The sequence below is a fragment of the Amphiura filiformis genome, chromosome 12 (assembly GCF_039555335.1).
Source record: "Amphiura filiformis chromosome 12, Afil_fr2py, whole genome shotgun sequence".
Classification (NCBI taxonomy): Eukaryota; Metazoa; Echinodermata; class Ophiuroidea; order Amphilepidida; family Amphiuridae; genus Amphiura; species Amphiura filiformis.
In genome coordinates, this window is record NC_092639.1 from 18,214,866 (window position 1) to 18,227,405 (window position 12,540).

The window sequence follows — 12,540 nt, forward strand, 5'->3', positions numbered from 1 at the left end:
TTGAGTTTTAGTGCGAGAGGTCCTTACCGTTTTTTCTCTCTGGTTTTGTTTTGAGGGTTTGTAAGCCTGTCATTAATTTTGGAAATATCTATGCAACTTTTTTATTTTGACACGGTCTTCCCTGCAATGGTTTCTTTGTGCGTACATAAAAAATTATATCAAATCAATTATTTTTTCAAATTTGATTTTTTGGCATATTTGTAACTTTTGCATTATGTTACTTACAACCGGCTTATACCTAATTGGTGCCAAGTTCGTTGTCTAGAACAACTTTGATGGCTTGAGGATAAAGAACACCACATTTAAGCGGTTCATTTTTATCTCATTATTTCTGCTTCAAATATCCAGAAAACCTTCGTGATATAGATGTTTACTAATCATAAATATTTTCATAATTTTGGTAAAGAATAACTAAACTGGCCGAAATAGTATATCATGGCTTTAACAACAATATAGGACTTTAAAAAATACAAGTTAGTTGGTAAAGCAGAAATTTTACTAGGGTTCGAACCAGGGAACAGTGAGTCTAATACAGTTCGTGCGTTCAAATATTTACCGCTAAACCATACGAGTGGGTTGATAGAATCAGTGTCAGCAATGTTATTCCCACAATGACTTACTCGTATATGCTTTTTCTGGACTGAGTTAATATTCAATATCATCCAAACAATGCAACTTTTATGCTGACTTTCAAATTGTTTGAACATAGAAAGTTTTTTTTCAATGTAACTAACCAACAATGCAATGGACAATGAAATGAAATGAAAGTTTGTTTATAGGAAAAATATCAGCCGTGTAAATACGTCGCGTGATCAACATTTCAACATGTTCAATTCGCTGTAGAAATAACGTAATAATCGAATTAACTATACCATAGCATTAGATGAATACAATTTTTGACTATGCATTGAAACATATCATGCTGATCACTCGCACCTGTAAGATTTAGTATCTTTGAAAAGAGTGGTATTGTATTCAATCTATGATTGCAGACATACACAGGTGATAAGTGCAACCTGCTTGTAATGCAGGGCGATATAGTCAAAATTGTATTAATTTATTGCTATGGTAGTTAATCCGATTATTACCTCACTTCTACAGCGAATATACGACTCGACTAGGAATCAGGGCTGTCAACTTTTTGGAATTGCTTGGCGTGAGACAGAGGCGTACCGGGATTTGCCGACTCCAATGTCCATTTTGTACCCTGATTATTTGAGCCACGGCGCTCGAGACAGTGAAAAGCGGGGGTAGGAGTAACATATTATTCATGACGATGCGTGAGATTTTACTCATTTTGCGTGAGATTTACTACCTAGGCGTGAGATTATACTACCTTGGCGTGAGAAAGTGCCCCAATGCGTGAGACTCACGGCCAATGCGTGAGAGTTGACAGCCCTGCTAGGAATATACCCCAATCAAACTACATGACGTTTTCATGCAAGCTAACTTGAATTTAATATTGAACATGACAGTGATGACACCCATGTTTGAGTTTAGCGCTTTTTCTTGCTTGATGATATGAACATTTTTGTGATCGTGACATGCAATTTTTCTCATTTCCCCGTTTACTTTGGGCATGTTACAGCTTCTTTATTTTCCATAATAATTTAACTTTTACACATTGTTTTGCTTTACACAAAATTATCTTCTTCGTGATCATGGTACGAAATTTAAGCAAGACAGGATCCGTGTCTTTCATTTCTGGAGCTATTTTGTTAAAACGCGTTTGCCGGCTAAATTTTCAACAGTGTTACGTAACACCGTGCTCACCAACCCGTATTAATTTTCTGTAGAACAAACGAGGTCACGACGAGGTCACGAAGTTACCGTTGTACTGTCATGACTTTTATTATCAAAATGATACTTTTTCGTCGTGAATTAAAATAAGTCGCATTCATGAATCGTAACGCCGCGAAAAATGTCAGTTTCAACATGGACATTGCGTATGCAAGCCACGTTTGTCTCAAAAAGACACATTTTTTATACGGCCGATCACACATGCATTTGAGTGGACAATCTGTACGAATGAACCGCGCGTATGAATGAGGTCAAATTTTCACACCCCCCTGTTGCTTTATTGTAATGGTTTCTTACAAACAAAAAGAAACATATTGATAGTTAGACTTTCCTTCCTACGGTCATTATCCTTGACTGTCTTTAAAGTATTGTGAAATGGGCAAATTTTGTGCATTTTTAACGATGTCTCCACGTTAATTTCGAACGTGCGAAATCTGCAAAACTGGCTTCGCTTCGATACAGGAGAGTGGTTTTGAATAGATTGACGGGCGTACGATCACGTCGTTTGGAAATCGCAATCACTCTATTGCGCGGAATTGCACGGAACTTTTTAATAGGTATATCACCCCAAAAATAAGCGCAGCAGAAACATGTTATTTGACGCTTTTAATTGAATCATCGTTATGAATGCTTCAAAAACAAAAACTGAATTGAAATCGGATAATGCAAAGTGATGTAACGTCAACTTGAAGATACCCGGAAATCGGGTGAAAACATGCCACAAATTGCTATAAATGGCAAAATGGTAATTTTGGGATCTGTAATGCTTATTCGGACACTTACTTGAAAAGGTAGCATTGATTTAAGTATCACAGATTAATTGCATATCTTTCCGGACTTCGTTAAAGAAAACAAGAAAAAAAAAATCTCTCCTCGAATAAATGTAATAAATCCACCAAATATACAATTTTAGCCATTTTGACCAATCTGCAGACAAATAAAAGCTTAAAAAATGACTAAGTCCAGCTAATTAATATGCAAAAATAATGCCAACAGAGAACCGTACATGATATGAGCATGCGGTTTTTTTTGCACACATAAGTACCCAAAGTTCTTTCATTTGGTAACAAAAAATACACAAAAAGTCATTAATTATGCAAATTAGCTAATTACATCTAATTATATATTTATGCCATTCTTATGTTAATTAGGCATATGTAATTTTTACTTTTTGCAATGTTTTATTTATGTTTTATTCATACAGCATGATTTTGTCAAATATGAACCTGCTGTGATGTTGAATAAAGAAACTGCAGTTAATTGCCTAAGTGCACCGAGTTTTCAATTGGTATAGGGAAGTGTTTCACTCATTGTCTAAAAAAAAAAAAATACATGATAACAAACACTGGTATTTCAGACCGGTGGTACTAGGTCCTCTATTTCGAGAGACCTATATTTATTGATTTATGGACGATCTAAAAAATTCATAAAACAGGTCTTAACTCTTAAACTAGGCAGTGTTTAATTTCGGCGGAGTTGATAGTGATTTAGGAAATGTTTCACCTACCATATATTAAAAAGACAAATTATTGTGATCAATGAAACATAACGAGGAAATCGTTTTTTGACATGTATGTTTTCAAAAATTGGCCAACTTTGATCCGCGCGCTTTTTGATTCACTGTTATGTATGCGTGCACAGTATGACAGAATTATTGTGCAGCCACTGTGACATACCTATTTTTAATAGATGGAGGGGAACTGTTATAAAGAGTATTTGGATTATGTGTCGCATATTGTGCTAGATTATTACAAATTTGACAACTTGCACAGGATATATCCCGTGTAGCACAAAACATAGCAGGTTGTGAACAGGTGAGGTGATTTTGTTGATCGAATACAAAGTTATGATAAACACAATAAATGTCTTAAATGACAAACATTGATTCAAATTCAAAATAGTACTTTTAAGTATTTAAAAATCGTTTGTATACTAAATCTTTTATGTGTGCGTGAGGAAATTTATAAAGATCAATTAAAAATAGTTCTGACCTTTATAAGCTGCCCATCCGTTGTTCCGACAAATGCTATAGTGTGACTTCTATGTGTAGTTGTAATGATGGAAGCTGGTATGATATCTGACCATTTAATGACGCTAGTAGATACTAGGGGGTTGAATTCATCTGCATATGCCCAGTTCTGAGCATTACATTGTTGTCCGATGGCCAGCTCACGAGTAATACCCTTTGATAAAGACAAACAAAGTACTAATAAGGAGTATTCTACTGTTTGTGGCTTCAAGAGCATTTCCTAACATCTGAGCGATTTTCAAAAAAGTTTAATAATTTAATAATGTTATCATGGTTACGTAGATAATTAGTCAATATGACATGTAAGATGTCGCTTGAAGGGTCACGAAGTCAATTGGTTACGAAGTCAAAGGTTAGAGGTCATAGGCCATTTTCGGGTTAAATTCATGCCGCTAGAGACCGACCTCCCATGACCAAGAAGTGTCCTCGTGACCGGAAAAGGCCTTGTGACCTTTTGACTACAAAAAGGCATAATTTAAAAAAAAATCTCAACAAAAAACAACAATCAAATAGACTGGGAAAACGTAAATGTGCTGGAAAAAGAGCCCAAAGAATTTTCCAGAAGGGTCCTAGAAGCCATTCACATCAGGAAAAAAGGACCAAACTTGAACAGAGACACTGGACTGGATTTAGATCCAGTTTGGGACAACCTACTCACACCCAAGACCACCAGGGGGACGAGGACAACACCTTTGACGTCATCTTCTTCTAGTGTGACGTCATCGAAGGTTGTCAACAAGCCATAAATCATCAGAGCCAAACATCCGGCTGAGGACGCAGTTGGTACTGTGAAAGCGCTCCCGGTAATCGATCAAATTATAAGTAGTGTTGAAGTCAAAAAATTCTTCTAATTAAAAAAACAACATGTTTTTGCATCAAAAGAGCACCTTGTTAAAAATTGTAATCACACATGCATGTCACTTCATACTGTTTGAGTGCCTCACCGGGCACCACATGTAGAGGACAAAACTTGATACATGGTATATGTTTTACATGATACTTACACTATTCCCTAGGCAGCTATATGAACCACTCTGCAGATAAAACAAGCCATATTCACCTGCATCTCGTAGACATCCATGAATACCATCAATAAACTTTTCCTCTATGTCCTCCAACTTGAAGACGCATAAAGCCGATTGTGTACTGGGAATATTACCATCTTCACCTTGATTCTTAGCAAAAACTCCATAGAAGACATCATCACCAGCATTAAGACCTAAAGATGCAGCAAGATCAGCTCCTGCTGGGCCAACATAAGCAGCTTGTAATAGGTTATACTTATTTGTAGGCGTAGCACCTTGACATTCTAGAGTTACTTCTGCATAAGACCGAAAGTTAAAATCTTGGCACACTCTATTGATTTTTGAGACATACATGTAGTCTTCTATTGTGGTAAAGTCTTGTCTCTGTGAAGTCGCAAAATATGTATAATGTGTTGAGGTTGGTTTATGTGCATTAACAAAGCCATACACATAATTGATCAAAAAAGGGGTATTTGGAAAATTTGCTAGGTCCAACAAAATGGTAGCATCTCTTTCTGTGTTAAAAATAACATCAGATGACTGCGATGCTGCGTAAATCCTCCTCGACATGGGTTTAACTTCAGTATACCTACTCTCGTCATATGTTGCAGCTACGTAAAGTGAGTCAGCACCACCATTTTCCGGACCAGGTGCAATAATAGCTTCTGTAGAAAGCTTTTCTGGTGCAACTACTACAGAGTTATCATCCCTCAAAGGTGCTGCGATATCATCTAATGATCTTGTCTGACAAGTCCCTCCTACCGATGCACCAGAATTTTCTTGGATACTTTCACTACCGCATGTTACTAACACGCTTCCGCGATAATCCACAAGTAAAATCTTGTTATAATTTAATGGGCAAACATCTTCACCACATGATGTAGCAGTATCAACGCTTTCTTGTCCAACAAAATCTGCCGATAATCTATATAATCTATCCCCTCCTCCGATATAAATATTACCAGTTTGATTGTGAATGGCGAGTCTCGTGAATTCAAGATTCTGGTTCGGATTTGAGAATGATAACGTCTGATAATCAGGCATTTCGAGGCCATGCGACAGATAGGAATGCAATAATATAACAAAAATGGATAGAAGTGGTCCTGAAGAGCTACATACAGTTATCTGGTATTCCATTTTTATTATAAACATTTCACTTTGTCAGCGGCGACACCCTCATCTGCACGTTTTTTGTATTTCCTGTAAAAAGAACGAATATTATGTGTTGAGCGGCGTCAGAGCGTATACACGTAATTTTTTTAGAATTTTTCAAATTTTTTAGACTTTGGAATGATTTATGAAATCTTCATACATATAAATAAGTTTATTAGAGAACAAGCATCACTTCCAAGTCTTTTTGTGGTACTCTAGGGGGTTTATCCCTCAGAATCTCACATTTGAAAAAAAAAAAAAAAGGGCCTCATCGTTTCCTCGAGCACTGTTGGAGAAGACCGAAAACTACTGACAATGCTAATTTTACAAAAAAAAAAAAAAAAAAAAAAAAAAAACCCTCCCTCCCTCATCAATTCATGAAAATCCTCTGGACGAGAACCAAAACATTAATTTTATACGGCCTTATGCAGTCAGTAAAACAGCGCGCCTTTTCAAGTTTCTGGTTTTATTTTGGTCATATGGTTTCTCTTTGTTGTGGCTAAGTTATCACCAGCACCTTATATCAACTCTTTTGTTTGCCCATGCCTTTGCCACTTACATCGGAAACTGGAAAGAAAGTGTTTTTGGTTTGGTTTTAGTTTGTTTCGTAATCGTCTGACATATATAGAATCTTCATTGATCAAAGGCCATTGATCGAAGTAAACGTTTTCAGTATTTCGGGTTTGGCTTCAATTGTTCCGAAACCAATAATCAAGAGATTATTGTTCATAATACTAGAAAGCTGGAGAACGCTTGGCAACAGCTTGTGAAAGATTAGTAACAATATTGAAAACCACGTGACTTTACACCAAAGGTAAAGCCAGAAACTTTAAAAGACCCATTGTATTATCATGATTATGTGCCTACTCTTTTTTCTGCTACCGTATCACCTCAATGATATCTTTGGACTTTTAAATGTACTTCCGGTAAAAGGTGTAATATTTCTTATTGCAATTCAATCCAACTCTGTAGTACTATAGATGACCTCAATCTTGCCAATCAATATGCATCCTAAGAGATGGTAACTGAAAAGTTTATAACATTGAACGGGATAGCTCTTTTCGCCAGCCCATTCGCGGGCTGGTATCTATTTTCGCCAGCCCATTCGCGGGCTGGTATCTATGTCAGAGATCGGGTTTGTATGCTCAAGAGATTAACTTATTGGTATTGGAATGATTTATTTTATTTTACTTTTTGTGGTGGAATTTTTTTAAATTATTGTTATTTGATTTGTAAGGAAAAGAAAGTATGTTTTGCCGTTTCAACGAACGAAAACGATTGAGTATTGCCAAAGTTATGTTTGAATTAATTAGTTATCATAGGTTAGACCTACATATAACAATAACTTGTTCAGCAATCAGCATTATCAACATGGTCAACAAGATAATTACCGCGGGGTAATGAGGTCACATCAGTGGACTACCAGTACTGACCGTCGTTTTATCTTTTCAGTTTCTGTTTCCGTAACCGTAATAGTTTTTGTAAGTCATTGTTATTCTGAAGTGGTAGTCTCCCAGGTGTGGCCAATCTTTTATTCTAGCCTTTTGTTAGTTACTGAAAATTTGAAGCTCGTGAATTTCAGTTTTCGTTTTGGTAAGTTATATAGATTTTTTACATAAAACCTTGAGATGTGCGGTTGGGTGCTAATCTAGACAAAAGAAGAGTCTAAATTTTACGGTCCTAAATTCGCGGTAAATTGTACGGCTTCAATTGACTTGTGTTTGGTGTATATGCACTTACGCCTAGACGTAAGTGGCTCGTAAACCTTGTCTTGCATTGAAATATATACTAACCATTTGCCAAGTTATAAGCAAAAGTTTTTCATATTGGTGATGAAACGAGCGTCTAAAATAGTCAAATATCTCCCAATGAGGCGCGTACAAGTGGTGATTTGGTAATCATGTTTTATATTGAAATACAACAAAAGAATTGCATTGGAGCAAAGATAATGTATTCTATTCATTCGTATCACTGGCAAGCTAATCTGATAATTGGTTGGGTCTATATGCAAGGCTCGGGTTTATTTTAAATGTTTATTTTTGCAGAGCTTATTTTCAGTCATGGATCATACCAAAGAGCTTTTAAATAGAAATAGAGTCGCAATAGATTATATAATCTTTTGTTCGTTTGATGCCGATTAGAAGTTGCGACAGGCTATTCATAAAAGTGGTACCATTGTTTCGAATAAAGGGTTCCGCCATTAAATTGGTCACTGATCCGGCATCATATTAACGCTCTACACAACAGGCGAGTATCAATAAGTGACCACACTACAGTCATGTGTAAGGGCAGTCATGTGTAAAGTGGTACCATTGTACTCAATGTATCCCAAATGTGTGCTTGTGTGGGTCTGAAGACTATAAGGAGGCTTTAGCTGTCGATGCAGTCATCTTTACCACCCACCTGACGATAGGTGTTTCATTTAAATAAATTGAATGCTCTTGGTGATCGATTACACATTAGAATGTATGAAGGCTGCCATTTCCAGTCCATATATCTATATTACACTATAATGGTAATCGCTATACGTATACATGTAAATATAAGTATAGGCCTATAAAGGTTGTTTTTAAGAAATTTCCATTTAATGTTATTTTAAGAAGGAGATTGGTATAGAAATAGTGGCGTACCCAAAGAGGGGAGGGGGTTGGGGAGGGACAGATTCACCTCTGTGAGAAGTCTTGGGAGGGGAGGAGAGGGGAGGAGGGATATGGAGAATGAGAGAGGGCTGGAGGAAGGGATAATAAAGGCAAGTAGATAAATAGAAATATAAGGAAAATGATGGGAATGAGAGAGGGAGGTGAGAGGGACAATGAGAGCGAGGGAGTGATAAAATGTAGGCCTAGGAAAAAATAAGTACAGAGAAGGGAAAAGAAAGGAATGATGAATACATTTAATTATTAGGCCTATATAATAACTAAACACATAACAGCACTGGGCAGCCATTCGACGATGTCAATGCCTTTATTCGTTACGTAATTAAAACGCCCAGTCAGATGTATTTCACACCTACCAAACACAACTCACCCAATTTCGCAAACTGGACGTTGAATGTACACTCTCATGAATATTGATTGGCAACATTTTCCAATATGTCAGCGCTCTAATCGGAAACAATAGAACAATAGACCCTGCAGAGCGTTGGATCATACTGATAAATTTCGCAAGGGACGGGGAGGGAGGGAGGGAGGGAGGGAGAGAGGGAAATACTTGAGACTGAACAAGTGAGAGTGGGAGGGGTGAGGAAGAAAGAGAGGAGAGGGAGAGACTGAAAGACTAAAAAGAGAAGAACTCGAGAGGAGAGAGTAGGGACTGGGAAGGGAGGTGGGAGACTGATCATGGGGGGGGGGGGGCAAGAGGAAGCAAAATAGGGAGATAGACATTGATGGAAGGGCGACACTGTGGCCATGCACACGTGCTTTGGGGTTCGACAGGCTCATAAGCGGACCTTTTGTGATTTTAGGGCTTATTTGCAACGTTTTTACAGAAAAAAGTGGACTCTGTCATTCGGATTGGCATGCATTTTGTCAAATTAATATAGACGAGAGGGCGCTAGGCCATTAAAAACACTGGTGTTAACATAATCTGTTCTCTCCCGATTTTATTGACATAAGCAATCACCTCTATTGAAATAAGCTGATTGGTACTTCAGAGTTAACAATGAAGTCAGATTACAGTAACTTACTGAATCCCTTGCGTTTTCGTATCTGAACAAAAGACTTACGGAAACTGAAAAGATAAAAAGACCCTGAGCATAGCATGATGTTTGGTTGCCTGTGAGTGCATAATTGATATGTTGATAACAGATCTAATAATGTTGTAGAATCAAAATCTTCATTATATCATAGACTTGATATGATTGAAGTCAAAGTAATTATATGTCCTATCCTGTATCGTTTGATGGATAAAAATGACTCTAAATGTTATTGATGATATTATTGCTATCTTAAACATCAGTTTTGTCTTTTCAACGGGAAAATCAGATGGAAAATAAAGTTTTTAGGGGCTAGCTATAACATGGGCACAAGCCTATAGTATTGAACAATATTTTGACATGCACTTTAGGAAATAAATACATTATTGTCTTATTTTATTAATTATAAATACTGTAAAATGACACATAACTAAAGTGAGACCACTTTCTATCTTTTTTATTTGATTCATAAAATTACATTCAACAAAATCATTGAAGACTGAGAAAACACACAATGCAGACTATTACAGAATGGAGTAGGTAAGATGCCATGTCCATAGCTTTGCAGGAGTTTTGGACTAACCATGAACTAACAATCAACACATTCAGAAAAATACAGTTTAAAAGTGAAGATTGTAGTGAGTGATCAGTCCTTTATCATGTGCTTGCCACTAGGTACTTTATAGTAAACTATACATTGCGAATTAATATAAAATCATTTAAAAATAAAATGTGCATGTAAGTTGAGTTTATACAGGGTGTCCCAAAAAAAAGAGGCCCTCATTGCGCCCTCTTTTTCTTCTATTTCAGAAAAGTTGATCAAGTCTATGTTGGTATGTAAAGAAGCCTTTACCCGTTAGCTTTAATAAACCGAAACAATTATTTCAATCGGCTCATAACTTTTGAAGATATGCCCTTTTAAAGAAATGTATCCGTTTTTCACTCTGTCCACGGAGGAGGTTTGGCTACTTCAACGATTGAAAAGTGCATATATACCATGCATGAATATAAAACATTCCTCGATGATAACTTTATAAAATAACAACTTTATTTTAGAGAATGGGCTTTACCGGTGGGCTTTATGGGTTATGGATTTTGTGTTAATTTGTGCGAAATTGATGTGGGATGGACTTCTTTTGCTATACTTGCAATTACTTATGTTTTTCTCGGTTATTTTATGCCTTTTTGTTTTATTATGTTTCTTACTTTCTTACTTTATTGTTTCTAGTTTTCTTTATATTGACAACAGAAGTCATTTCTCTTTTGGAATAAAAGGTAGCCCTGAAAAGGGCTGTTTAGATTATCTTTGGTTCTTTTGAAGTGAGGTAAATGTGCTGCTCTGCCCTCTACCTGGTTGCCTCCTTGACGAATACAGGTTTCAGCCCCAGTCCTCATTGCATCAACTGCGTTGCGTACCAACCTTGTGCGCCGGGTACTTGCGAATATAGCAGTAATACAGAATACAAAGTTCATTTTTCAAAACCAAATAAGTACTGTTTTTCACTGACCTGACAGTTTCGAGTGTCTTGGGCGACACTCTTCTTCAGAGTGATCTATGTCCACACACCTCCGGCGAATTTCGGCCTGTAGAGGGCGCACTGCTCGCGGAGATGATTGGGTCTCCCCGGTTTCCCCGGTGGTGGCCAATTTATACATGGAGTTTTTGGAAGAAAAAGCTATCGCGTCCGCCCCTCTTGAGTGTAAACCGCGTATGTGGAAAAGGTACGTGGATGATGTTTTGGAGATTGTAAAATCGGATCAAGTTGACAACCTTACTGATCACCTCAACAGCACAGACCCCACGGATAGTATAAAATTCACCTACGAAAAGAACATGACGGCAAAATACCATTCCTTGACACACTCATAGTCAGAAAGTCAGACGGTTCAGTCAAATTGCTCATTTACCGCAAAGCTTCGCACACAGACCAATATCTGAATTTTGAGTCTCATCATCCAGTTCACCACAAGTTGGGTGTTGTCCGAACTTTAATGGACAGGATGAATAATTTAGTTTCGGACGAGGATGATAAACAACAAGAAGAAGAAAAGATCAAAAAAGCACTTAGTCTCTGTGGCTATCCAAATTGGTCCTTCAAGAAGGTGAAACAACAGATTGCAAACAAAAAGACTATGAAAACATCTAAGAAAAGTGAAAACAGCGAGAAATCCAAAGGACTGGTAGTTATACCTTATGTTAGCGGACTATCGGAGAAGGCCAACAGGATTTTTCGTAAACATGGAATCGCTACAGCGATGAGACCCAACTCCACTTTAAGGAAAATGCTCGTCCACCCCAAGGACAAGAGGGATCCGGACTCTACAACAGACTGTGTATACGAAATCCCTTGTTCTAATTGTGATCATTCATATGTGGGTGAAACGGGGCGACGATTTTCCACGAGACTAAGTGAACACATGAAAGAAACGGACAAAGTTACGGGTTTGAAAAAGAACTACACCCGTCAGACCAGAAAACAGTCTGAAAGCGAACTCAGCAAATCTGCGATAGCCGATCACTCTGTACAACAAAATCACGTCATCGATTGGCAAGGGTCCAAAATTCTCAGCAAGGAAGGTGACGCGAGATCAAGAAGAATCATGGAATCCATCTGGATAAGGAAGAAATCCCCGCAAGTCATGAACAGAGACGAGGGGGCCCATTTTCTAAGTCACATCTATGACCCAATCATCTCCGCGAGCAGTGCGCCCTCTACAGGCCGAAATTCGCCGGAGGTGTGTGGACATAGATCACTCTGAAGAAGAGTGTCGCCCAAGACGCTTGAAACTGTCAGGTCAGTGAAAAACAGTACTTATTTGGTTTTGAAAAATGAACTTTG